Below are 18748 nucleotides of genomic sequence, written 5' to 3'. Positions count from 1 at the left end.
TCCTCGAGGGCGAGTCACGGGCGGCATTTCGGGCGCCCCCCGCCGCTGCCGGGGCCGTTCCCGCGGAGCCGGAGCCGCGCACATCCACCCGGCAGGTGTCAGTGTGGGCTGCGGGGCCGGGCGGGAGCGCCGCCTCCCCTCCCCCGCTCCGCCCGCCCCCCCGCCGGCGGCCCCCGCGCCCGCCCGCCCGCCGGAGCCAGACTCGCTGCAGACAGGCGGCAGCCAGCGGGGCGGGCAGGGCGGGGGGAGGAGGAGGAGAGGCTGGGGATGAGTTGGAGGCAGGCACAGCCTCAGCGCAGGGAGAGCGGCTGCCGGAGACAGGCAGGGGGAGGAGGCGAGGCGCTCCGGAGGAGGCCAGCGCGGCGCGGGGCGAGCGGCGGGGGCCGGCGGGAGGTGAGTGCTGCCCGCGGCGGCGGGGCCGGGGGCGGCCGGGGGGCGCCGCGTCGCAAAGTGCCGGAGAAAGTGCGGGAGGCCCGAGTTGAAGGTCCGTGAGCGGGCGGGGGACGAGGCGGCGGCTGCCGTGGGGCTCCGGCGGCGCTCGCCCACCCTCCCTGCCGCGGCGGGGGCACTGCCTGCCTGGGCTGAGCGCGTCCCTCCGCGGCACCTGGGGGCAGGTGGGGGTGCCGGCCGGGGCGAGGGCAGCGTGACAGGTACCGCCGGCAGCGGGGGCCAGTGGGGCTGCGGGGAGCCCCGCCGCCGTCCTGCCCCGGCTGGCCCGGGAAGCAGCCCGGACGGGAGAGCCCCGGGGCTCCGCAGGAGAGGCGGAGGCGAGAGGCTGCGGAGCCGGGGAGCGCGGAGCGCGCCGCACGTCCTCTCCGGCTGCTCCCCAGTAAGGAGCGCGGCTCCGTGCGGCCGCTGGTCCGGGCTGGTGTCAGTGCCCGCTGCCGGGACGTGCCCGGCCCCGCGGGGACACCCTCCCTCCCGGGGATGCCCGGCCGCGGTGCGCGCCCAGCGCCGGGCGCGCAACTTTGGCAGGAAGGCAAAGCGGCAGTGCGGCTGCTGGGCTCACGCACCAGTGACCTATATTTGATGAAGTGCCTTTTTTTTTTTTCCTTAAAGAAAAGTTTATTAGCAGAAGTCTAGCTTTGCCTGCCTGTATCAGATGCCTGCCTGCATTGTTTGCAGTGTGCATCCCAAATTTCTGAATGGTGTGCCAGGTTTCCTGTCATGTAGGTGGGTAGGTAGTTATGCGTAGGCTGTGGTTCGGTGCTTGCTGAAGAGGCAAACACACCGTTGTGTGTAGGTTTAAGTTCGGTAAAGAACAAACAGGAAGCAGGCAAACTGAAAACTAACTTCTGTTTTCTTGGGCGATCTTAACACCTAGAATGTACAGATTTTAGTGGGATTCAGAACCTTTTCTGAATAGCAAGTAGTGGTTGTGCAGGAGAACAAAAATCAGGCGAATAATTTTATGTGGTGTTAAAAATACAGTTTGGTATTGTAAAAGTTTGTTCATCTAAAACCACAGACATCTTCTGGTCTGGATGGAAGGCTCCTTTAAGAGATTTGTCTGTGCTTCCAAACCAAAAGCATCCTGCATTAAAATATTTGTGGAGTGGAAAGGTGCATCATGTAGCATGAGGAGTGAAGTGTCTCCAGTATCATAAATCTGGAGCTGGCCAAAAGAGGGAGAGAGTTTTTGCCACTAAGAAAGCCCAAGGGACAATTACCAGTAGTCATAGATGAGGTAAAAACATAAATGCTGCCTAAGCACGGGCAGTGTTCTTGCTGGTCTTTCAACAACTGGGTATGTTGGTTAGACAGAACTTCAATTCTGCTTTCCAATTTTGTTTCTAGGAAAATGTTTTGGGAAACCTATTCTTTGGAGTGATCCAGAGCTCTCTTAACATACGATGTATCCTTGAGTAGAATTAAATTACTGTGCATGGTGCACACGTATTTGATTCCACTAATGAATGTATAAATATTGTGGCTGTAAATGGAAGGGGAAGTTTTGCTGGAAAGCCAGTGCACTGGTGGGAAGCAGCCTAATCAACATCTCCTTGTCTGTGTTAGCTGAGATAGAGGTGATAATCTGAACATCTATATCTGTACTGGAGTTTTAGCACCAGTTATTAAGTTACTGTGACACACAAAGTGACCAGCATGAGGAGAACTCAAATTGGAATGTGTCAGCTCTCTACAGTTACGTACAGAAGTAGAAACACAGCTTTTTGTATCATCAGTATTTGTACCAGCACAGTTAGTTCCAGCTCAGGTATGTGAGGATCGTTGTTGCACACACATAAGGCATATTAATATTCTGCAGTAAATTCAGATGTCAGAGTGGGCCTAAATGGTGATCAGTGTGTAACGCAGACTGAGTTAACAGTGTGAGACACCAATATTTCAGATCATTGGTTTTTGTTAACTGAAACATTACAGGCACTAGGCAGCGTTTTACTGATGCAGTTTTTAGTCTTCAGGACCTTAGACTTGTTACAAGAAAACTTGTGGAAGTGGAACTAGAAGTTGAGATTCAAGATTGAGGCACAGTTGTATTAAACGTGCTAAGATTACAGCCATTGGGCAGTAGCTTAACCTAGGAGTTTAGAACTAACCTCACCTTTTAAGTTATTTTTAAGTAGATAAAATGCTGTTTTCTTTGCACAGAACATTAAAGTGAGACTTGAAATGAGGAATTATTGGTTTTCCCTGCATTTTTGCAAGAGGAGGTTGTGGGGAAGAGGGGATTGAAAGTTTTCTGTCTGATTATCTTGACCAAAATTTAGTTATTTTTCAGCTGCCCTGCAATACCCTGTCTACTGCTGCCTTTCCATCAAGAATTAGTTTTATGTCAATGACAGTGTCTGAAATAATTTTGAATACTTTCCAAATGTGGATATGACGTGCCAGAAAAAAGTAAATAATTGTTGAAATAATAGAGAAATACCTTAAAAGTATTTTAACTTAGCACAGTCTCGAAGAGAAATTGAAGTGTTACAAAGTGCGTGCCTGTCCAACAACTCTTAAATGCAAGGTTATTGCATTTAACTTGTGAGTGGTCTTGGAGAAGTGTTTTTTTTTTCCTGTCTGGTTTTTCATGGTTCAAAACAGCTCCCTGCAAGTGCATTGCCAGTTACGGAATGCAAATACTTCTAGGAGTTTGGAGATGAATTTTTCTGCAGATTGGTTCTGTGGTAACCGTGAAATTCTTCAATGGCACCAATCTAGTATCAGCTGCTCGTTAAAGGCACTGGTGCCAGAACAGTGGTGCATCAGTTGCTGGGAATCCAACCCTGTAGTGAAATGATTCATGCATATACATTTTCTTTTCTCAGTTGACAGCTATTTTTAAGAATAGCTGTCTTGCCTAGAAGGTTGATATCTAAGCAAAGGCAGCCTAGATAGCTAAAAATTTCTTTCACACCAAACACAATCTTAGTACACTAAAACACTTAAGTGGAATTGATTTTAATTGATTCTTGCTGAATCTCTGGTTCTAGTTTGCCATTATAAAGGGACTGTGGTGTTTTGGAGCTGATGTCAGGAAGTTGGCAATTTTTTGCACAAAGAAAGATGGTGAGTTTGAAGTAGATGTCAGTTTGAAGAAACTTACAATAATAATGGCTAGTGATATTTATGTGGTAGCAGATTACTTGGCTAACTTCTTGAAATGAATTGGATTCTCTGGGTACACAAGCCTGAAGGAATGATCTTGAAATGACACATTTGTCCAGTGTACTTTAAATTTCTCTATGTGCTGCACAGGCAGAATATTCAAGTGAAGGAAAGCCATGGGCCTTTCTTTTTTCCATTGTGTGCTTTTGAACCTCATATTTGAAAGAGAAATGTGATTTTTTTTTTCTCTTAGAGAGTTTTATTTGCTTAGTTCTGAGATTGTCAGTTGAATAATAGTAACTGTAAGGGGACAGCAGTAGAAAGAACGCTTGCAGGTGCATAAGAGCATGACATGAGAGTGTGTCCTGTATTTCATGCTGGCAGAATGTCTCGGTATTCATCACCTATATTTATTTAATATATGCATTTCTGTGTTGTATGCTTTGATTTAGCATATTTGCAGTATGCTAAATGTAGATGCATTTTACTGAATGCTTTTTCTTATTGTTTAGTTAAACAATGGAAATTTTCAAGCACCAATATCACCATTCATTATCATTCAGCATAATAATTGGTAAATTTAATCTTCCTGATTAAGATTATTTTGGTCACAAGAGACAAGGGACTGAAAATGAGTAATGTTCGTGATGATGTGCTGTGTCTGTGTTGCTCGTATCTGTTGTTCTTCTCTCCAAAATCCTACTACAGAGAGCACACTGACCTTTTAAACTGTGTTTGAATGGTCTTGCTCTACATCAAACTTTTCTTTCAGGTAGGAGACAGAAATTAAGAGGAACATAAATGCATTTTTTCTTCTTATTGCCAATGGAGAGCTTTCCTTGATTTGAAGTAAGTTTTGTTAGTGCCAAGTGGTTGACTTTTCTAGAATAAAAATCCCTCCAGGGTATGCAAAAAGTCCTCTGGTTAATATATTGGCATTCCCAGAACCCACTAAAGCTTAGGCAGGTTGCCAGACACCACTTAATGAGGATGCCGAATGTCTGGCACAAATCTGCATGAAAACCAGCAAAGGAGCTGGGGGTGGAAGTGCATGCGGTGGGGAGAGGGCTGGGAAGGCAACACACACACACCCATAATTTATTTTTAATGTCTGCGTTTTGCAGAGAAACTGATCAGAAATCCTTACCACAGGATTTTGAAAACTTGCTGGGAGCAGAAGTCTGGATCCTTAAAACTGGGAGTGCTGTGTTCTCATAGAAACACAGTTTTATTAGGAAAGCAGTTTATGGGTTAGGGGTGTTAGTTTTTTGAGGAGAGAACCAAAAGAGGATACATATGATAGTGATTTTATGTATTATTATCTGCTAAAACTGAAAAGCATTTGAAAATGTTGCTGGACAATTTGGGGGACAATGGAAGTCACTGACTGCCAGCATTCACACAGAAAAGCTGTTAAAGTTACATGGCAGGAATAGATAAATTACTGCTGCTGGGACACCTCTGCTCAGTGTAAAGCTGTGGTGGGGGCTCTGCCTGATGCTGCTGAGTTTAGGATTTGCTACATGTTAGGTGGAATTGCAGGTGTAATGGATTCTCTGATGGCTGGATAACTGTTAAAAGAATCAGTCATTCCCCCAGATGAGGTATTTTTCCATAAGAGTGCCATTAAAACCAGAATATATTGGTTTGTGTTGAATCAGATGTTTAGTCTTAAAGGTTGGCTGAGCGAACTTAGTTATATTCTAAACTGAACATTATTTCAGACATTTAAAGCGTGAAAATTTTCAGCATTTTTTCTCAGGCTTTAGTCTCTCCCTTACCTACCCAAAAAAGCATTCATCCTCTATAGACAAATTGATAAATACACATTTCGTTGGTAGGCATGACTGAAAAATAATTTTAAAATCCAAAATAATTCTAATAGGAGTATTTTTTGCACATGTCTGAATTTGGAAATATGTATGCTTGTTACCTGCTTTTCAGTACAGGTTTCAGTTGTGTATTTCACCATTCTGGAGAACTGTTCCTCTTCAGAGGAATTCTGCTCACTAGAATACTGGCACCTATTTGATGAGTATGGTTGGGTTGGACTAAATTGAAATCCAGATGCTCCTGTTTAATTTTGTTTGGTTTCACTAAGGTGAGTTGAGAAATGAAAATACTGGACTTCATTGGACTTCAGTACTGATTGCAGTAGATAAAAGTATTTTGCCAGTTGTGTGGGGATCTTTGCAAAGTTTTCTCTGTGTTGACATTGACTTCTGGCTGTCTGTAGGACAGGGAAAACAAAAAGAGAGTGTTGGACACTGTACCCACATTTTTAATCTAGCATGTGTTTAGGATTAGTTCTAAAAGGCAGGACAGTACTGCCTAGAAAAACACAGTTGTGAAATGCTGCACATGGGAATGGAGCAGGTTGATGAAGTGTCTGTTGGAATGTCCTTGTCTTTCCATCTGCTGGTGTTCTTGATTTCTTCCATGCTAACCACCTTTTTTGTTAAAAACTGGTAATAAATCTGCTTCTGAAAAAAATGTGGTCATGATAGTGAATTTGTATTGCCTTTAAAATAGGAGTTTGGAGATTTCAATTATTTTTAAACTCAGTATTTAATTTAGATTCTGTGTTCTGAAATTGCAAAAGATGTACTGACCTTTGGGGAAGATGTGCTTTTTTGCATGTTTATATGAGAAATACCTTGAGGTTTGAATGATTCTGTCATAACCTTGGACCCACTGAGTGTATTTAAGTTGTAATTTTAGAGGACAGTACAGAATCCTCTTAGGGTTTCTGTTAAAACAAATGTTAATGCTTAATAAAATAAGACCTAGAATCTCTCTCATATTGAGAAGAGACTGGAAAATAGTGTTTTCTTCTGGATAAACTCTGAAATGTACTTAGAGTTCTAAAATAAGCGTTGAGCGTTGACTCATATTATCTAGCATATGCCATTATAAGGGTACTGTATTTTGTCTTCAATTTTCAGCACCAGTACTTGAAGCATCTTCAAGCAGTACAGTACCCTGTTTTTAAACACAAGTTCCACTCTTCAACTTTTCAAAGAATTATAGGAAACAAAATGTGTGACACTTTCTTAATTATCTCTTCGTGTTGTGTGGCTGAGCCTATTATTTTGGTTTCTCACACCTGTAACCTGCTTGTTCTCCATTTTATAGAGGGAAAGGAGGGGGCAGTCTGTGACTGAGATATGAAGCAATCTCTTTAACAGCTGCCTTCTTCCACTGAGACTTTCTTGAAATTTTTTTTTGTGCATTAATTAAAAGTGATCCATTATTACTTTGGACTTGTAAACACCTCTGAACATTCCATTAGGTGTTAATGACACATGAAGCAAGAATTAATATTAATCTCTCTAGTTGGGATGCACTTAGTATATGTAATTGCCTAGATCTAACAGTATGTATTAAACTGTTGGGTGTAAATGGTGTTGCTTCACTTTCTGCTTCTGCTCAGCCCTTAGTTACTGAGTGAAGTGATGCTAATCCATGGAGCCTATCTGGGCCTGTGCGACTCAGAATGTCAGCTGGATGTCTGCCTTGGTTTCTTGGGATTTTCAAAAGACAGAAGTGAGTTCTCTGGCTTCTGCCCCATGGGTCAGAGTTGAGAAGCACAGCAAAAGATGTGGGAGAAAAAATGTAAGGTGCTCTTATAAATAGTCCAACTTAATCTCCATAGCTGTGGAACTGGTACCTTCGGTGAGATACCACATTGATGTGTGTTCTTCCCTTACAATTTCACCTCAATGGATGACTGGTTTTGTAGGTTTTCCTTAACTAGTGATAAGCAAAATTAAATTGAATGTTTGTAGGGATGCTTGCAGATAAGGTTCAGTACTCCTGAATTAGAGGCTGCACCTGGTCATATAAAAGTTAGACTTGGGCTGACTAATGGCATCTGTTGGCCAGTGCAGTTAATGTGTAGATGTTTTGTTTTACAAAATTTTTGTGTTGATATAATTCCTCCTCAAACTTACATAGATATTTGAAGTGAGTGAGGAACTCAGTCTTCTGTGGATATTTCCAACACTGATGTTTTCGGGTTTTGTGACCCTCTCACGTTCCTCTAGCTGTTGTAATAACCTTTCTAGCAGGCGTTTAGAAACAGCACATTTGAGATTAGCTTGTTGCAAGTACCCTATTTTCACTTAAAATATCTTAAAGTATGAGTTATCCTTACTTAATTGGGAAGCTTCTAACATGTGATCCATCTGTCCAATTAAAGCAGCTTGGATAATGTTGAATACAGGTACTGTTTGGTGGCTACTTTCACATGGCTTATAATAATATTTTTTCTTTTAAAAGCAACCATCTGTTGATGAACAGAAATACTGCCAGTGTTTGTCAAATGTATGCTTTATCTGACCTGTTCTACTTAGCACCTTATGGCAAAACTTTCTCATCAAAGCATTTTACAAATATTTTTGTTCTTACATTGCCTGATTAGATTGGTAAGAACAGTCGTCTAACTTTTTAGTGTAGGGATTAATTTACCAAGGATTAGGGAGATAAATCTTTCTTCAGTTGCAAGAAGGAGTCACCTGCAGTGGCTACAGAGATGATGATTCTATCTTGCAGCTGTAGGTGAAAATCACTGTTCTGTTCCAGTGATCTTTACAGCCTTTTGAAGAAAACATCTGGAACAATGTAAAGTTTCTACAGCAGAAATGAGACCGGGCTATGTAGGTTGTTGGAGCTTTTTCTCATAGGGAGTGGCTGGGCAAATAGGTAAAATTCAAGAAAGAAATATCACAGTGCTAATGTATTAGTGCTGATAATGCACAGTAATGAGTTAAAAAAGCATTTGATTAATGATTCACAATTTTGTTTGAAGTTACCTAAAAGCAAAGCAAAAGGAATTAAAAGAAGTATGGAGAAGAATAAGAGGACCTCTTTAGTTTGCAGAGTGGGAGTTAGGTGTGCAAGGTATTCTGGAAGTGTCTTTTGAAATGTTGGGTACTCTCTTCAGTTGAGTATGCAACCAGCAGTAGACTCTGCCTCTTCCCATTCCCTGTCCTCCCCTTGGTATTGTTAGCAATTGGAGATAAAAGCCTTTAATCATGTCTACATGGAGACACCAGAGCAAATCACCTGAAGCGTCGAGTCAGGATGTTTATATCAGAGTATGTTAAACTTGTGTGTGAATGCAGAACAGCCTTATATATTTAACTTGAATCAATCAAAGGTCATTTAATGTTCTCATCTGATGGAGAACGTAATTCAGAATGTAAGTTAAATTATACTGATCTATCTGTGTATGGCTGAGAGGCCCTTGACATAGATGTTTACCATGCTGTAACTTCAGTGTTTTACACTATACTTCATTTATCTCAACTTTCCTCCATGTTGCTTGTTATTGATCAGTTTTCATGATGCTGCTTTTAAGAGATATTTTAGATGGGCCTAACTACAAACTTTCAAGTGGACGTTTCTGCCATTACACAGAAAATGGCAGTTCATTGAAATTGGGATGTTTCATTGCAAATATTTTAGACCTGACAGACTGTGACCCACATCAAAATAAGACATAACCTCTCTTTGATTCCTGGTTTGTTTTGGCCAGAGGCCTGGTGTTTTCATGGTCCCTGTCTCAGAGACAAACTGCCAAGGATCCCACCTTTTGTCCAGGAGTGCTGTGTTTCTAGGAACATGGGGTTTCATTGGATAGCCTGCAGGAGAAGTCTGCTGCAAAGTTGGAGGTTGAAGAAATCCCTCATGGGCTTGCCTCATATTTGGGGACCTGCAGTAATCCTCTGTATCTGTCTTTTGAAGCTGTCAGTCTTTTAAACATTAAAACTAAGGAAAAAAATGTTCTATTTGACAGTTTTAAAACTGAAGTCTTCAGCTGGTGGGAAATTTGGAGTTTTATGGAGTCTGCTTTGAGAGCCCAGAAACTGTCTGGTTCAATTTGGAGCTGTGTTTTATCATGCTTTTGTGGATGCCAATTAATATCTCTCTTCCTCTTTATTTTCAATCTGGAGTTCATCTGATGGAGCACCTCAGGAGAACCCAAACCTCTGCTACCTAAAGTCTTTAATTTACCCCTTTTCATGTCAGCCTTTACCACAGAGGTTTGCAAGTTGCAGTTTTCCTGTGTCTTGTGTAGGAAGACTTACATACAGGAAAGAATATCCTGAAGCTTCTCTATTCCAAAATATTAAAATGAACAGTGAAGCATATATTCTTCAGGGATCTGAGAAAGAAGGGAGCTGAACTTGCCTCTCAGAAGGAGCTGTGCTACAGAGAAGAGGAACTGTCCAGTTGAAGTAGTTGTAGATGCAGCATGCATAGCTGGACATTCTTTTGTAAGTGACCCTTAACAAAATCAAGACTTTTCCTGGATATTTCTCTTGAGCTGCATGATGTGATGGAGGTAGAGATTAGGAAAAGGTCTCTCTTTTTTTTTTTTTTAATTAAATATTATATTTTATGAAGTAATTCAAGCATTGTTGTATTCTCCCTGTAAAAAAAAAAGTCTTCTGAACTTTCTGTTGGTCAAGAAGACAACAGTCACACTAAAAGTGAAGGAAAACTTGGGAGCCACTCTGAATTCAATACATTGGAATTCTTTTATGGTTGAAGATACTGAAAGTACAGTTGTGTGTCTGAAAAAAATAAGAGGCACTGCTGTGCTATATTAGTTGTCCCACATTTAGCTCGTTGTTCCAAGATGTTTGCATGTTTATGAAGATTATGGCCACTGGAGTAGAGGCAGATAAATTTTAACACCTGAAGAATCTCTCTTATGATTGTACAGAGTTATTGACCTATTCCCAGAGTCAACAAGTTGATTTGGAAAATGGAAAAGTTTTGTCATAGAGTTATAACATTCTCTAGATGTAACTTTCTTAGTGTACATGGTATAGCAGACGTTAGAGAGAAAATATGTAGCAAGTCGTCTTCCCCACACTTTGAGTCTCCCGTTTGGGTAAGTTGAAGAGTCAAAATCTGATGGATGCTAAGGATTGTCTCTTTTCACAATGTAAAAGTATCAAAAGAATATTTTTCCTGTCTCTGACCTTGATGTGTAAAATTTATTGTAGTACCCTTGCGTGCTTGAGATGTTCTCAGGTATCCCTGACACCTACAAAAGCCAAATGCTGTGTGCAGCTGATTCTGTTACCTCCCAGTCTCCCAAATAGTTCTGGTAGTTCTCCTGTTGTTCCTGTGGCCACTTAGACATCTCTCTCTCACTCTTTTTTTTTTTCCTGTGGTAGTCCTTTAGGGTGCAGACATTTCAGAGATGTATCTGTAATGTCTAAGTGGCTTCCTCTTCTTTCCTTTCCCCTTCCACCCCAATCAAGAAATTCCAGATGGAAGCGCTTTGGTGTCAGTAACAGCTGCACAGCAGATAATTTTTTGCATCCTTAGAACTGTAGTATTTGTAACTCCATATACGTAGCTATGATATACATTTACATTAAGGATCTTCTGGTCTTTTAAGCTTCCTCAATGCTCTTCTAGTCTTTCTTGATGCAGCATTTTGCCCTATTTTCTGTTCCTGGTTAGAAATAGCTTCTTTCAACATAAAGAAGTTAAGATATTCTGTTGTAAATTTGATTTTTAGGAAGCCTGAATATTTTAGAGTCCTGTGTTGTGATTCAAAAATTGTGCTCCCTTCTTTCATCTCTAGGATTTATAATAAGGTGTCAGCAATGATCTAGTCCATCTGGGAGCTTGCATCAATGCTTGGGAGAGCCATATGTGTCTGCCTCAAACAAGGCTATAGAAAAGTGTTCCACTAGCAACCAAGATGTCATCCATCTGCTAGACAATCCTGTAGCTAGTTAGCTTAATGACGTATTTATTTGACTCGATGTTTCTGCAGAGCAGAATCCAGCTTTCCTCCCTGCTCAAATTAATACCAAAACCTCCCTGATAGGGAGAAGAAAAACCTGCTTGCTCTGGAGAACGTCAGGAAGCCTGTGGCTCGGTGGGTTTGATCTGTTTGTCTGCGTGGGGATGCTGCAGTCCCAAATTCCCGGTGAGCGCGTTGCTGGGAGGCGGCTCCGGCCGCCCGGGGCGGGCAGCCCGTGCAGGGCAGGTGTCTGGGGCCAGGGATCCGCGCACCAGGCACAGGGCCCGTGACCTCAGCTGCATGGGGAAATCCAATCACGCTGCTGCTGCTTTAGGGTATTATTTTAGCACACGGGGCTGCGGGAGGATTTCCTCCAGCCGTGGGCAGAGCTGGAATTGTTATAGTAAATGTTTTACCCGGCCACACGGAATAAACCAGGTGATTGTTGTACTCGGTGACTTTTGTGGAAGTGCTTGTTTGAGACTAAGGGGTTCACAGTCTTCAACATACATGTTCTAGATATTTGTAATCTCAGATGGCCCTGCAAAAAGTCAGAGCTCCAGGAATTGTGCTGGAAGTATACTGTGGGAAGACCAGTTCTGTAAACTCCAGAAACTCCACATTCATACTGAGGTAAAATAGAGCACATTGGGACTGACTGTCATTGATTTCTTAACTTTCTGATCACTCTATCCCACTGTTTTGGTCTTTTTTGTAGTCCAAAGAGGCCAAGTCAGTCTTGCTGCAAATTCTAGCTTGATCTAATTTCTAATCTGTTTGTGAGTCAGACTTACGTTGAGAAGGGGACAAAACAACAGGAGAAATGCAGATTTAGATGAAAAGAATGTTTTGTGTTAATGGCAATTATATTAATCTGTGTTGAGGCAATCTAGTGAATTTAATGTGGAAAAATACAGATGTATATTCAGACCACTGTACAGTTGGATCCAGGAAATCTTCATTGATGTCTTGCAAGGGAGTTTACATGCAGCTTCACATGGATTTCAGTGGATTCAACTGACTGAAGCCAACATTGTTGGGGTTGTCTAGTGAGGTTGGTAAATTTTACCTGACAGAGGTTGTTTCAAGTAGCAGGCATGGATACAAATACTTAATAAACTTAAAGGAAAAAATAATTAGTAGTCAATGTCAGTAGTAAATACAGTTGAGAAACAGATCATAAATAAGGCACTGAAGAAAATGTCCTTTCTTGCACACTAGAGGCGTCAAGGTGGTGTTTTTTTTTTTTTTTTTTTTGTGTGTGTGAGCATATTAGCAGTTCTAAGCTGAAAAAGTAGGTGACAGTAAAATCAGGACAATTCCATGGAGGAGAGTAGGAGAGTAGAGATTGAAGGGGTGAACTGTACTCACTTTTGCTTCATCCTCTAATGCTACAAAGAGAATTGTAGAATAATTCAGGTCAGAAGGAACCTTCTAGAGTTCTAGTCCAGTCTGCAGTAACAGGACTAAGGCTTTTCTGAAGAAATACTTTTGAATCTAGAAACTGTTATTTAGATCTTAACTTTCAAAACTCGGTGTTTTTTCATGTTTTGTATTGCTTCTGTTTGGGCAGAAGTGCAGGAAAGGTCAAGTGGAAGAAAAAAAAGTGTGAGAAAAGAGTATCTTACTTCTAAAGATGCTAAGTAAGTGCCAAAACCAGCAGAGTTGACACAACTCTAGCTGCAAATGGGAGGGAGCGACCATGTTAAGGGTATCTGAAAACTGTTGCATGTGTTTAAAGTAAGCAAGTGTTTTATTTCCTTGAGATGTTCTAAATAATTAAAGATTGTTATAGTTTGTTTCCCTTCTGAGAAGGGAAACAGCTGACAGTTCTTCACTGATATGAACTTACATATATTTATGTGTATTCCTTTTGTCACAGGGCTACTATCTATCATTAAATAAAATAAGATAAAAGTGTCTTTTCCATATCACCTTATGAAAACATAGAAGTCCTCTCAGAGGTAACCCTGATTGGTTAACTTTGATTAAACTTTTGGAGAGAAGGGGAATTTACATCTTGCTGTAAAGCTTACAGGATCAAAACTTGTTTAAAAAATAATAAAAAAAGCATTTTTGTAGTTTTCCACAAAAATTACATTTGCATTGCATTGATGCATTCTCTAGTCTTGTATGATATTATGCATAATAAAATTTAAAAAATAATTAGAAGTCATAAATGTATGAAGTTTTATAAATCTCTACCTTTAAAAGTGCCTGCTTCAGTTTTTATTTTATTGTTGGTGTCATCAAAGGGTACTTTACAGGAAGTATTTCTGTTTTGATGAATTGGATTTTCTCATAGAAAAGAGATCTGCAGGAGTATTTCTGACAAGAACTGATAACTTCTTGTTTGGGAAGAATTTCTTTATCTTAGTTACACTTATTTGTTTTGGGTTTGAATTTTTTTAAGTGCCTTAACATTCTTTGCATTTCCACTGCAAATTTAGAACTTGGTTAGGGATATTACTAAAACTCAGTTAGTTTGGAGCTTCATTTTGTTCCATTATTTCACTCCTCTTTGTATTTGTTTTACCATCTAAGAGAATATATTAATGTATAGAAATGATCTTTGAAAATGATAAATCTTCTGATTTATCTTGTGTGTTGGATATGTTTTGTCTGACTCTATAGCCAGAAATATTAATATTTTCTTAAATTCTTACATGTGCAGATACTTACATGTGCAAGACCTTAACTATTTTTTTGTATCTCCTGCTGCTCATTTCCCAGTTCTGTTTACCTGCTGCTAATCCTGTGTAGCTTAATGGAAGGAGATGTATACAAAATAATTTTGAGCCTACTTTATGTTTCTCTTTACTTAGAATTGAGATTGACAGAAAACCAAATGAGGTTTTGCTTCTGAAGGGCATAGCACTGGCTGTGTCAGGTCTTTGTCCTGTTAGCCAAGTGTTTTCCTTCTTCCAGCACTTCATATATGTGAATGAGCATGTTTTCCTTGTTGTTAAATATTCTTGTCCAGTGACACAGAAGTACTGTGTTTCAAAAGAAGATTATGTGCTTGACAGCTACTGAAGTAATTAACATAAAATTGGACTGTCTTATCCAATTTAGTTTATGTATACTAAGGTAGTGTTTTAACACATATTGATAAAAAGGGAATGTAGAATAGTGGTACATCTTTCTGGAATAATTTCTGGCATGGCTGTTGCTTGGATCTCACAGTGGTAGAGTTTTAAGTCCTGTCTTTTATTTGGATGCTCAGAATAAGGGGGAAAACAAAGGGATCTACACAGATATCTGAAAGTCCTTATGCTGAGTGGTTTCTGTTTGACACTGTTTTGTGGTATAGCCTTTATGCTACTTAAATTTAAAAAAAAAAAAAAAAGCCCCAGAAAATAAATGTAAAAGGCCGATTTTGACTTTTGCCTGGAAAGTTTCTTTGGGGAGCTTGAACATGTGACAGGTCTGAATGCTGTCAAATCCTGCAGGCTCATTTCAACTTGGATCAGCAGGGGCTAAACCTTGAGCACACAATTAAGGATGGACATAATGTGTAACTTCAGTAGAGAGTTATCACATCAAAGTCTGGCCTACTAGACATGGTAGATGATACCAAAACACTGACTTTATTTTCAGGTACTTGCTATTTATTACTGAAGCAATTAGCCACCTTTTACATTTCATTTTAGTTGATTGCTGGCACAGTATAATTTTTTTGTTCAAGGTTTTTAATATCAAAGCAAATTACATACTACAGGGTGCATTTGTTTTGTGAACATCACTTGTACAGTCAAAACCTTATGTGCTGCTGGATAAACAAGTCATGTTTTAATTAGGTATGTCTGTGTTCACCAAAGCTATGTCAGAATGTAAAACCATCAGATTAGAGTTTGATTAAAGGAGAATGAGTACTCTTGTGCAGTCTCCTCTGTACTGGTTTTGTAGCTATGCTGTGAACTCTGTATTCCCTTTGTAGTGTCAAACAGTCCTGCAGAGAGCTGGCCATTAAATATTTTTTTGCATTTTTTGTAATTAAGAATAACTGTTGAGCAATTATTCATGATGATACTTGCCTGAAAACATAATTTTGCCTGTTAATGCAAAATAAAAAAGTTACACATTTTATTCATGTTTTCCATCTTCTTTTTAGAGAGACTGTAAAAGGTAAATGGTACAAATACAATATCCCATATAACTGAAAATTACTGATAAAATGCGGTAGAGAAATGGATAATGCAAAACCCAAATATGCTTATGATAGATATAATTATGTTAATTAACATATAAAAAAGTTTAAGTGAAAGTTCATGAATATTTAAAATCCACCATGGACTGTGGCAAGGATTAAAAAAACCCCAACAACCAACCCAACCTGAAGTATATATTGCAGAGGATTCTAATAATTTTACAAAAAAAAACTTACTTGCTGTTCTTTCTGCATGAGCGGCTGTTAGAGTCATGCTATCTCAAAAGTTTAAGGAAGGAATAAAACTCCATTTCCTGTCCCTTATTATTTAATTAAACTGTCTGGTGGTCATGGTTTAACCCCAAAAAGCTACTTGGTCACTCCTCCATCAGTGGGACTGGGGAGAGAATCAGAAGGGTAAAAGCTGAAGAACTCATGGGTTGAAATCAAGACAACTTAAATAGGGAAAATGAAAGATGTCCTTAAAAGCAAAGCAAAACCCAGGATGATTTCATTGCTTCATGGGCAGGCAGGTGCTCAGCCACCTCCAGCTCAGCAGGGCTCCTCATGTGCATTGGTGGCTGGGGAAGACAAACACCATCACTCCAAATGTTCTTTCCTTCCCCCTTTTCCCCCCAATTTCTTTACTGAGCGTGGAATATGGGCTGGAATATCCCTTTGGTCAGTTTGGGTTGCCAGCCCCAGCTGTGTCTCCTCCCAGCTTCCCAAGCACCCCCAGTTTCCTCGTTAGCCTGGCAGTACAGAAAGCAGAAAAGGCCTTGGCTCTATGTCAGCCCTGCTCAGCAGCAGCAAAAACATCTCTATATTATCAACCCTGTGTTCAACACAAATCAAAACCACAGCCCCCTACCAGCCACTGTGAAAAAAATTAACCCCACCCCAGCCAAAACCAGCATACTGGTCGTGACTATCATCTGTCATTCAGAAACACCAAGATGACTTCTAGATCTTCTTGTCACTGTTGTTCAGACTGTTTCTCCATCCATTTCTACAAACTTTGGGAATCTTAGTTTAGTAAGAGTTTCCTGGGGTACGAGGTCTGAATTTGACTTTGTGAATAAATAGCCTTCTTGAGTCGGTAGTTTATGGGCTCTGTATGGGATGGAGGTTTTATGTCATCCTCCTGCTGCAAGAATTTTGCCACGATGGCAGGAAAGTGGCAAACTTTGCCAGTTGTTTGCACCAACTTTGCTCTCATTAAAAACTGCAGAAGAGTCAGAATTGTTAACAGGCAATGTTTATTTCTTTAAAAGAGAATGGTTTGGTCCTGTGGTTTGAATTCTGCATTAAAAAAGAGAATAAAAAACTCTCCAGTGGCCTCTTCCTATTCCTAACTCCAAGTTAAGAGTTGTCAAGAAAACAGGGAGAGTAGAAGAGATGGATATGTGATTATCAGCAGATACACAGTAAAGTGCTTTCCCTGATCAGTACTTTTATGTATTTTATATTAATTTTTTATAAAACATGATTTTCCTCCCTTCCCAGTTCTTTCTAGCTTACCAGATGACTGAGGTTAAATTAAGTACTTCCCAGATATGATTTTCAGGAAAGCAAATTTACTGGAACTAACTCTGCAGGAGCCCTGTGCTGATACTGATGGCTGGCTGTGTTCATTGGCAAGAGAACGGTTCTCAAGTGAGATTATAACCAAGAAAACGTGTTGACTACTCTCAATACAGATTCTCCTTTTATACCCAAGTCTGTGTTTGTAACTGAAAGTGTGGGATATATTCAAATTTGAACTTCTGTTCATGTCTGTGAGGGGAAAAATGTCCTTATGTTTTAAGTGACTGCATATTGTGTCTGTGCAAATATAGGTCCTCTTGATGTGAGGAGAGCTATTGAACACATCGAGATTTGTGCTGTACAAAGCTTTAGGAATGCTCATCTCGGTACTTTAGGATTTGGGGTGTGTGTAAGAAAAAAAAATCTGCTTTAACTTAAGGCTAGTAGAAGGATCTCAGCATATAGGTAATGTTTTGATTATAGCTATTTGAAAGGGAAATGTAAGCAGTGTAATTTTAGCAGTGTTCACAAACCTTGTTGATTGTCTTATATTTTATGCCAGATACCAAACAAGTTGATCATCTTTTCAGAAAAAAAAAAAAAATCTTCTCTTCTAAAACCAGGACCACAGGGATGGTGACAATATTGTTTATTGCTCAGACTTAGGAATTGGTGTATACTGAGCAATCTAAGAATCTTGTTTTATTGTTAGGTATCAAAAGCAATGCAATGTCAAATGTTGAAATGCTGAATTTTTGTATGATGTTTACAGTGTATTATCAAAGATATTGAAAGAAGCAATGACCATTAACAACAATAAAAAAATATATCCTGTAAGTCTTAATATGAAATGATAATTAAGAACAACAACAACCCAGATGACTGTAACCTTCCTTATGATGTGTAGGTTTCAACCTGTGGTTGGAAGTAAATATAGAAACCTAAAGGAAAAGAAACATTTCTGAATAGATTATCACTGGCCCAGTTTAATGCAAATACATGATTGGTTCAGAAATTAGATAGGTTACTTTTCCATATGTTGAAAATAATCTGTGCCATAAAAATAAAAGCATAGTGCCTAAAAAAGAAAGGTCAGAAGATTTAAATCTGGCAGTGGAGGGTCTGATGCCTTCACTGAGCTGAGGAGCTGTTGCAGCTTAGGTGTGGAGGCAGCAACACTCACATCCCAGCAATTGCTAATTTGACAAAAGTGCCTGTTGTCCAAGAGGACTGTTTTCTAATTTGCCAGACAACTTCCCCACATATCCATCAGGATGACACACTGAGGAAGTTATTTGTATATTGATGTTCTGTTCTTCCTTTCTCTCCTTGCCTTTCCCTCTACACTGAGTTTTCCTGCCTGTGAGCTATTCTGGTTCCCTGCAAACTGAGTTAACAAGAGCTAATATTGATACTTTCAGGTAGTTATTCCCAGCTGTTCTTGGAACAAAATAAATGTTCTGACTGAGTACTGCAAGTATTTATGAAGCATCCCATCAGAGGGGAAGGTTTGCTTCTGAGGTTGGGATGAAGGTACAGTTGCTTTCTCTTAAGTTAAAGCAAGTTTCTATTTAGAGAGACAAGGAGATAAAAGGCAGGAGATGACTGCGTAGGGGAGCTGTGTGTGCATGGAGACATACATTATATATAAAGAAAAAAATTAGTCATGTGCATCTTTAAAGTGAAGAGCCTAATGCTAGCTGACTCTCAGTCCTTTGGAGTGTTCTGTGCACGGC

At 40.2% G+C, this 18748-nt stretch overlaps 1 protein-coding gene across 2 annotated transcripts in view; it reads left to right on the top strand.

Annotated features, from left to right (window-relative positions):
• The first annotated feature begins 241 nt into the window (after nucleotides 1-241).
• LDLRAD4 (low density lipoprotein receptor class A domain containing 4) overlaps nucleotides 242-18748 on the top strand; it is a 283046-nt gene continuing 264539 nt past the window's right edge. Inside the window, exon 1 of one of the 2 annotated variants that reach the window (XM_064432932.1) lies at nucleotides 242-393. The gene's annotated coding sequence lies outside the window, so the exon portion shown is untranslated. The remainder of the gene's footprint in view (nucleotides 394-18748) is intronic. The other variant, XM_064432936.1, reaches the window with a different exon arrangement.

Source organism: Passer domesticus, chromosome 1 (genome assembly GCF_036417665.1).
Source record: "Passer domesticus isolate bPasDom1 chromosome 1, bPasDom1.hap1, whole genome shotgun sequence".
Taxonomy (NCBI): Eukaryota; Metazoa; Chordata; class Aves; order Passeriformes; family Passeridae; genus Passer; species Passer domesticus.
Note: the sequence above shows the minus strand (reverse complement) of the source record. Positions and strands in the feature narration are given on the sequence as shown.